The sequence below is a fragment of the Lathyrus oleraceus genome, chromosome 5 (assembly GCF_024323335.1).
Source record: "Lathyrus oleraceus cultivar Zhongwan6 chromosome 5, CAAS_Psat_ZW6_1.0, whole genome shotgun sequence".
Taxonomy (NCBI): Eukaryota; Viridiplantae; Streptophyta; class Magnoliopsida; order Fabales; family Fabaceae; genus Lathyrus; species Lathyrus oleraceus.
This window is the reverse complement of record NC_066583.1, coordinates 365250739-365260108: the sequence shown is the minus strand read 5'-3', so window position 1 is coordinate 365260108 and position 9370 is coordinate 365250739.

Genomic DNA, 9370 nt, shown 5'->3' with positions numbered 1-9370 from the left:
CAATTTAGATCATTCCTTCATCCATCAACCGCTCGATGTCCTTCATGGTCATGCTCACAACCCATCGGGTTGACACTGCAGATAACATAACCATCATGGTCATGCTCACAATCACTCACCATAAAAATGTCCTTATGCATTGCCACTAAGGACCTACGGATGAAACGAACATCAAACACTTTAAACTCTCCGGGACAACCATCCACCATGTTAACAAAAGAATTCCCAGGAGCAGGCAGTGGATTTGCTTTCACGTTCGGCGCACGGTCCTCGAAGGATACAATTCCACTCTTTATCAGCTTCTGAACTTCGTACTTGAGCGGATAGCAGTGCTCAATGTCATGTCCGGGTGCCCCTTGATGAAAAGCACAACGGAATTCAGGTTTGTACCACCATGGAAGTGGTTCTGGAATTTGTGGCGGGTTTCTCGGTTGGAGTAGGTTCTTGAGAACCAAAGATGGATACAATTCTGCATAAGTCATAGGAATCGGGTCAAAAGAGACCTTCTTACTTTCGAAATTTTGCTGATGATGATTGTTGGTATCGTTGTTGCTGTAGGTGTTTGTTCGTTGTTGTGGTTGTTGTTGTTGATGTTGTTGTTATTGCTGAATTGGTGTTGATTGACTGTTCGAAAATACTGGAATTACTGAGGATACTTGATAATGTTGTTGACGGGATGGTTGACTCTTTCTGATCTGAGGCCTCCTCTTCCTCCCACTGGAGATTGCATTAGCTTCACTGTCTTTCTTCTTCCCGAAACTGCTGCCATATCTCTTACTTGATGATGCTTCCTCCTTTGACAATCGTCCTTCTCGGACACCTTCTTCAAGCCTCATCCACATATTTCCATTTCGGTAAAGTCACTGGGGGCACTGGCAATCATACGTTCATAGTAAAATGAACTCAGGGTCTTTAAAAAGATCTTTGTCATCTCCTTCTCCTCTAAAGGAGGGGTGATCTGAGCAGCTAATTCTCTCAACCTCTGCGCATATTCTTTGAATGTCTCCTTATCCTTCTAAGACATAGACCTCAGTTGGTCTCTATCAGGCTCCATATCCATATTATACTTATACTGCTTGACAAAAGCTTCTCCCAAATCGTTGAAAGTGTGGATGCTCGCACTATCCAACTCTATATACCATCTGAGCGCAGCACCGATCAGACTGTCTTGGAAGTAGTGGATTAACAGCTCGTCATTATCTATTTAGGTAGACATTTTGCGGGCATACATCACCAAGTGACTGAGCGGACATGAGTTCCCTCTGTATTTTTCAAAGTCAGGCACTTTGAATTTCATCGGGATCTTCACATTTGGCACTAGACATAACTCATCAGCACTTTTCCCAAATAGGTCCTTACCTCTCAACGTCTTCAATTCCTTGCGCAGCTCAAGAAATTGATCCTTCATTTCGTTCATTTTCTCATAAACATTCGGGCCCTCAGATGGCTCAGAATGGTAAATGGTGTCCTCCACACGAGGTAAGGTGTGAACAACGGGAGGCGGCACAAACATGACTGGGCTAGATGTCGGCGTGGAAGCAAAAGTAGGCGCAAAGCCTTCAGGCATGAAGTTTGGCGGAATTCCCCACGGGAATTCGGTAGGCATGGAAGGCGCAAAATAAGCGGTAGCAGCAGGCATGGTAGAGGTAGCCACCTCTGAAATAATAGTCCTTTGAGGAGGAGGAGTTGCGGGTGTTGGAGACGATTGGCTCTGAGCAGCTAGCACTGACTCCATCATGGCAGTCAGGTGGGAGATCTCGTCATTCAGCTCTCTATTCTCTTGCTCAAGATGTTCCATGATTCTCAGATGATTGCCACGAGTGTTGTCCCGTGAGTCGGCTTGGTTGAAGCACAGAAGAAACACCAATGAGACATTTGGCGAAAGAGAAACCTGCTTATGCAAATGATGCATGGAATGCAATGCTTGTTTATTTATTTTCATTTTTCAAGGAACTTACTATATCATTTGCAAATATATATAATATATTTAATAACAATTGCAACAACTTGATATGACCAAAAATCTTTTTTATTTATATAATTGGAAGGATTACACTGAGTACAATTTCAGAAACCAAATAAAAATACAAGAGAAAATGAGACTAGTCATCCTAAGGATTCCTAACAACAATATCATAAGGCCTGGTTGTAGGCGCTTACTTCCTTCGAATGCGTCGAATCTCGGTCTCAAAAGAAGCCTTCATCTGAGTCTTCTCGAGGACAAGTTGATTAACAATCTTCTTCCAAGCGACGGAAGGCTAGGGCATGCTAGAGGAAGATGAAACCTACGGCTCTCTCTGTCGCTTTGTCACTCGGTCTTCAAGTAGCTCGATAAGTGCATCTTTGTCCTTAGACTCCAACTACAACTCTTCATGCTTCTTGCTTAAAGCACGGAAACGCTCTTCCCACATATCTTTCTCTTGCTTCATCTTGGCGAGTGCGCCTTCCAACTCCTCTAAATCTTGGTTAGGGAGAGTTAATGGCTCAACCACAACCATAGATATAGGTCTCTCACAAGGATAAGGCATCTTTAACTCCAAAGTTATCTTCTTCACCCAAAGAGTGTAAGCTTTGAAAGCCACACAATTGCACGAACCAAGCTCGGATCTTCATTTCCTATGCATATTATACCAAGCATGCACAATCTTCTGCTTCAAATGTTAGGGATTTTTGCCCTCTTGATAGAAAAGACCTTCTAACAAAGTGTTATTAGGTTTGTCTCTCAAGGGGAACCCAAGTTGACGACGAGCCAAAGCAGGGTTGTAGTTAATTCCTCCTTGTGTACCAATATAAGGTACATTAGAGAATTCACCACAACAATCAATAATCTCAAAACTGCTCAAAGAAGGACCATATCAAACTATATCATCATTTGTGAGAGGCATTAGTCTCTGAGACCACCGTAGACATTGTTTGTTCTCCACAAAAATAGGTGTCTAAGGCAAGTGCGAAATAAACCACTTATACATAATAGGAATGCAATAGACAATAGTTCCACCACCCTTAGAATTCCTTAGATGCACAGAAAAGTACATATCTCCTAACAGAGTTGGCAAAGGATTCCCAATCAAGAAAAGACTAATGGCGTTAACATCAATAAAACCATCAACGTTAGGGAACAAATCTAATCCATAAATGAGCAACACAAAGATAGCTTCAAAAGCGTCCATACTATCGGCCTGAGCAAAAGCAGTAGCTTTCTTGATGAGGAAATCAGATGGCAACCCAAATAATCCTCCTTTCTTCACCCAATGAGCCTTTATCTCAGACTTCTTCAAGTGAAGAGCTTCAGCAATAAGATGAGATCTGGGAATCTCTTCCAAGCCACTAAAAGGTACCTTGATAGAAACAAGTATTCCTAAGAGATGGGCATACTCCTCCAACGTAGGTACAAGCTGATAATCAGGAAAAGTGAAGCAACGGTAGAGAGGGTCGTAGAACTGCACTAATACACTTAAAAGTCCTTCAACCACATCAGCAAACAAGATAGATAGAAGCTTCCTAGTGTTCCTTCGTCCATAATCCATGGTCTGAAAATATTTGCAAATAATACCTCAGTTCCTTGAAATTTTCGTGTGATGAATGTTATGATGCGCATGAATGCAACAACCACAAATAAGGGATCACACACAAGGAAAGCAAACAAAGGTCAAGGGATGAATCAAGTCATTGTCAAGATCAATCATCCATTTTGGTGGATTATGGGTTACACCTTATTAACACCCAAGTTCCATTGATATTGATAAGACTTGATTAGATCAACCAAGAATCAAGGGTTTGTTGTGAGTCACGAGCATGGAGTATGGGTAAGAACCATCCCAAAGGAGTGAACTAAGGATGAAACCTGTAGATCATGTTCTAAAAAGTTCCCAGAGTCTTTATTCCATCTATCGGATGTTACAGGTTAAGATGACTGACTCATCGACCCATAATATTCTCAAGAGAAACTCATCTGAGTGTAATATCGCATAACAATTGTTATCAAGTCTACACTTGAATAGTCTCTGCACTATGTCCTAAATAGGCCAAGAGGGGGTAAATGTTCTACGGTCCTCAGCTTTTCCAACCCAAATTAGAGATAGTAATGCCTAACCACAAATACTTGTGTGACATTTCCAAATCCAAAAGGGTCTCCACTGAGCAGATGGATCTCAAGCTAACTTGTTAAGGACTACTCCACACAAGTCGAACATGACTATACCATCCTCCTATCTGAATTGCACTCATGTTTGGGTTAGAACTTATCTCACCACTCAGAGATCACCAAGCATAACAAGCAGATTATATCACACAAATATAGATACATCACATATATAAAATTATATACACAAAAAAAAAGTAAGCTAAACCCACTGGAGACTACTCCCCAGCAGAGTCACCACTTAATTTCAGTAGCGGTAAACTCATGATCATCAAGCTATGGATAAGCAAGACATCAAATAACAAGAGTCGCCACCGTGCTTTTATTGTTTCCAAGGGAAAAGGGAAAAGTACGAACAAAACCCAAAAGTAAGAAGTTTTCAAATCAAAACTAATAAAATGTCAGAGATTACAGGTAAGGGGGTTGGTTACACAGAGGGAAGGTGTTAGCACCCAAAGTGTCCTAGGTACTCCTAGGGAGCCCTTTCTGTGTGCATATGTATTTACTACAAAGTGATGTTTACAAACAAATAGAATGGGAGGATGAGAAAAGAATTCATTAATTATATTTTTGTGTTTGACAAGACTTTCGGACTTGTGCCTACGTACCAACATGAAAATGAGGGATCAAAACCCCGTAGTTCGTGATATAAATTTCAAAGTAGATGTATTGCTTTTAACAAAACTTAAGTTTGAAAGGGATCTAAGGCCTAAAATGGTTTGAATGAGTTAGTTCTTTTTTGCTTTTTAAAATTTTAAGTAAAGTATAGTTAAGTTTATTTACAAGTTTGTTTTAAGAAAAGAGGTTTGAAAATGCAATGGCATAAGGCCAAAGTTTCTAGTTTTCAAAGGGATCTAAGTTTAGAAAATAACAAGCTCAAACAAAGAAGTTTTAAAAGGGGGGAGAGGTTTTTAAATTAACGAGATGGGGAGGAGATGAAGAGACTAATCCTAAACATAAATTTAAAAGTTAAGAGTTGAAAAGATCTGACCGATGGGTAGCAATCCAATAGACAAGAATGTCATATAGAAACCCCAAATTCTCTTGGACATTAGAATCAAGCAACAAACAATGCATACAATATTATCTTGAAGAGCAAGACATCAAATAAAGATAGCCCCATCCAAGCTTTAGCCACTCCATGATCTCCTACAAATTTGCTCATGTAACAGATGAATTCCATAAGTCATAGGTTCAAAATAACAGCTACACAATGATCATGTTGCAGATGAACTCAAAGGGATCTTCAATGATGTATCAGATGAAGTTTCAAATTGCAAGCACTTGGTTACATGAAAGTTGGCATTGGCCAAGTCCTTTTTCATAGGGATGTTGTCTAAATTCTAAGTCTAATTTCCCAAGATCAAACCAACAGTCCACACAATAGTTTTTTAGGGTTTTTGTTTCTTATTGCGTACATTAATGGTCAAAGACCAACACAAACAAACAAAATATACATAAATAAGATATATCACAGAATATGGTCCAAGTGGACAAAGTGAAAAGGCATTAATATAAATAATTAGAATGGTATGAATAATGGAAAATGAATAGAGCTTAAAAATGAAAGTGCATTAAAAGTAAATGGCTTGAAATTAAATGTTAGTTGTTAATGAATTAGAAGTTAGTATTGTTTTGTCTTTTTTTTTAAGTCATTCTTTGGAGAACACTCAACCCACTTTTCACAAGCATGGATCCTTGAACCAAGACATCTTCCAAAGGAAGGAAAAAAGGCCAAATTTCCACATAATACCATGAAAGAGGGTGTAACACCCCAAAATTTGCCCTCCTCATTCATGCATTCATTTAGCATTTCATATTGCATTTCATCATGTCAATCAGAATTAGATCAAAAAAAAAAAAACGAAAAAAAATAAATAAATAATTTTTTACAAAAATAAAATAAAATAAAAAATAATAATAATAATAAAAAATTTTAATTAATTAATTAATTAATTAATTAATTAAATAAGTAAAATATAATAAATTTTTTTGGACTTGGACCTTTCTCAAAAGCCCACTAAGCTACCAATATTAGCCTATAAATACTAGAGTTTCATTGAAACAAAAGGCCACACAGAAGAGGAGAAGAAGGAAGAGAAGCAAAATACTCTGAGGTTTCCTTGGAACAAAACCCTGAGGAAAAAGATAGTGAGAGAAGACCTAACGGAGTTCAGAGCAACCTCCAAACCCCGAAGGGAACTCAACTACACAGAATCACCTTTGCCCCACATAAACCCTGAAGATTGTTTTGTAAACCTCACGGGTGCAACTCAATTTCAATCAAGCTCTCCAATCAGGTTTGCCATTATTCCCATTACCTTTGCCCATGGGTTTAATATGTATATGAATGTATAAACAATGCCTTGAATGTTTAACCGTTTAATTTTTGAGTGTATGCCACAGGGTTTGAGGTTTCTGAAACCATACTGTTATTCATGAAAAAAATGCTTATGATGTTTCACTAACCCTTTTGTTGAATTTTTGTGAGGGCTCACATGACTTTTGCAGGGATAACTTGCGTGGTTTCCCACTTTATTTATGGGATACCCCCTGGAGGTTCATTCCGATTACCTGTACTGACTCACTTTTCTTTGATGGTACCAGCTTGAGAGATCTCTGGGTTTCTTGTCCCCTTGGTTGCTGTTACTTCGGATCTTTATCCGTGTGGTACTTTTTACCTTTTCCCGCATTTTACTGCTTTCCTAGCTGGAAGACCTCGATATGATGCAATGTTTTGTGTTTACCTCAAGATACATGTTTTGTGTTTTGTGTTCGTATCCCTGCAGGTAGCGCGGTTCCTTCATCAAGGACTGCCCTTTTTGCCCTCGAGCATCCCAAACCCTAAAACCCAAAGCAACACGTTAACTCCTTCTACTACAGGCGAGTAAGTCTCCAAAGGTCGAGCATCCGGTAGATTGCGTAGTGACGTCGTTCGTCCAAAACCCAATCCATAACCCCGTAGTTAGTCGAACTACGTTTTGCTCTGATTCTCAGGCCAGATGAGATACGTAGGCATAAGACGCGATGTCTTAGCGAGCACACATCCCCCCAACCCATAGGTCAGCCGAGCTACGAAGACTCTGATTCTCATATTCAGATGAGATACGTATGCAGTGGATGCGACATCCGTGCGAGTCATTTTCATTTAACCCCTTTTTTTTTGTAAACAGCACAAGATAAACCCACACCCTTTAGACAAGAACTACAAAAGTGGATCCCGTAGAGTACTACGGATGCGTAGGGGTGCTAATACCTTCCCTTCGCATAATCGACTCCCGAACCCAAGATTTGGTTGCGAGACCCCGTCTTGTCCTTTCCTTTTTCAGGTTTACTTCGAGCGTTTCCTTTCCCTCCTTTGGGATGAATAACGCACGGTGGCGACTCTTCTGTCTTTTTCTTTCGCCGGTTGTTTTTTTTCGCACTGTATATTTCAGGTTGCGACAGCTGGCGACTCTGCTGGGGAACCGGTTTCCCTAAGCGAGTCCCTCCTAGCTTTTGTAGTTTGTTTATTGGGTGTTCATGCTTTTGTATGGTTATTTATTTACCTGCTTTACCTTATTGCATTGTGTACATATCATTGCTTTATCTGTTGGTTGGCTATGGCTGCTTGGTGATCTTTGTGAGATGAGTTCTATACCCGAACTCGAGTGCACTTAAGATAGGAGAATGGCATAGTCCTGTCAACTTGTGTGGAGTATTCCTTAGCGAGTTGACTTGCAAGCCCATTCACTTGGTGGAGGTCATGTTGAGATCAATAATGTCACATAAGTAAGTTGTGGTTAGACATTACTTGTTCCAATATAGACCTAAGAAGCCGAGGACCTTAGTTTACCAAACCCATCTTGGCCTATTCGTAGGACGTAGTGGGAAAGTCGTTCAAATGTAAGATTTGATACGATTGTTACGCGATACTACACTCATAAGAGTCTCTCTTGAGAATATTGTTGGAATACGAGTAGTCGTTCCTCTGATAATATCCGAAAGATGGGATTATGACTATGGGAACCTTTTGTAGAACATGTTTGGCAGGTTTAAACCTTAGTACACTCCTTTTGGGTGGTTCTTAACCTAAACTCCATGCTCGTGACTTGCAACAAACCCTTGATTCATGGTTAATCCGATCAGGTATCCTTAATATCAATGAAACTCGGGTGTTGATAAGATGTAAACCATAATCCACCAAAATGGGTGGTTGATATTAAGGATAACATGATCCATCCCATGACCTTTGTTTGGTGTGCTCTTAATTTCTCTCCAGACAGTGCAACCGGACAGATGTTCAAGCGGATCCATCAATTCTGATTGACATGCCTTTGCATTGCATAACATCATCTGCATATTTGCATCCAACATCTCATGCTTATTCATTTGCAGGGTATTCCCTTTCAAAACGGGGGTGCCTTAAAACTGAACAAGCAGTGCATCGCATACCATGCATATTAACCCTTGTCTGTTTTGCAGGTGTCACCGCAGTGTCTAATGTTTGTTCCCTGTATCAGGCAGTTATTGGTCCCAAGCGAGTTCACAGATACCCGACAAAGGAAAACCGTCCACGACTAGCGATGTACCAAGTACAGAAAGAGCTGGCTGATATGCGTGAAAGGATGGATCAGTTCATGACATTGATGACTGGTATGGCAGCAGGCCAAGAAAAGCTGAGGGAATTGGTTGAGCAACCGAGGCCCAATCCAGATTTGGAGATACCAAATGCTGAGGGAAACCCTGGTAACCCTGGGAACCCTGGTAACCCTGGGAACGCTGATAACCCTGTGAACACTGGTAACGCGGGTAACGCAAATGCTGATGGAAACTCGGGTAATGTTGGTAACACAGGGAATGTTGGAAATGGTATTGGCGGAAGGTACAATGTGAATCAAGGAATTCGGATTAACGGGCACCCCGTTACTGAAGATTATCAGTGTGATCAATTTTCTTTGCACGACGAGGCCCTTGAGACCACTCGCCGTATGGATGAGCTTGCTGAGAAGCTCAAATCTTTGGAGTCTCAAAATTCCTTAGGCTTTGATGTCACAAATCTTGGTCTGGTTCAGGGAGTAAGGATTCCTCACAAGTTCAAACCCCCTACTTTTGAGAAATACAACGGGGCTTCTTGCCCACACACTCATCTCCAATCTTATTTGGGAAGGTTGGGAGCTCACACGGAAGATGAAAAGCTGTGGATGTACTATTTTGAAGACAGTCTAACTGGAGCTTCTCGTGAATGGT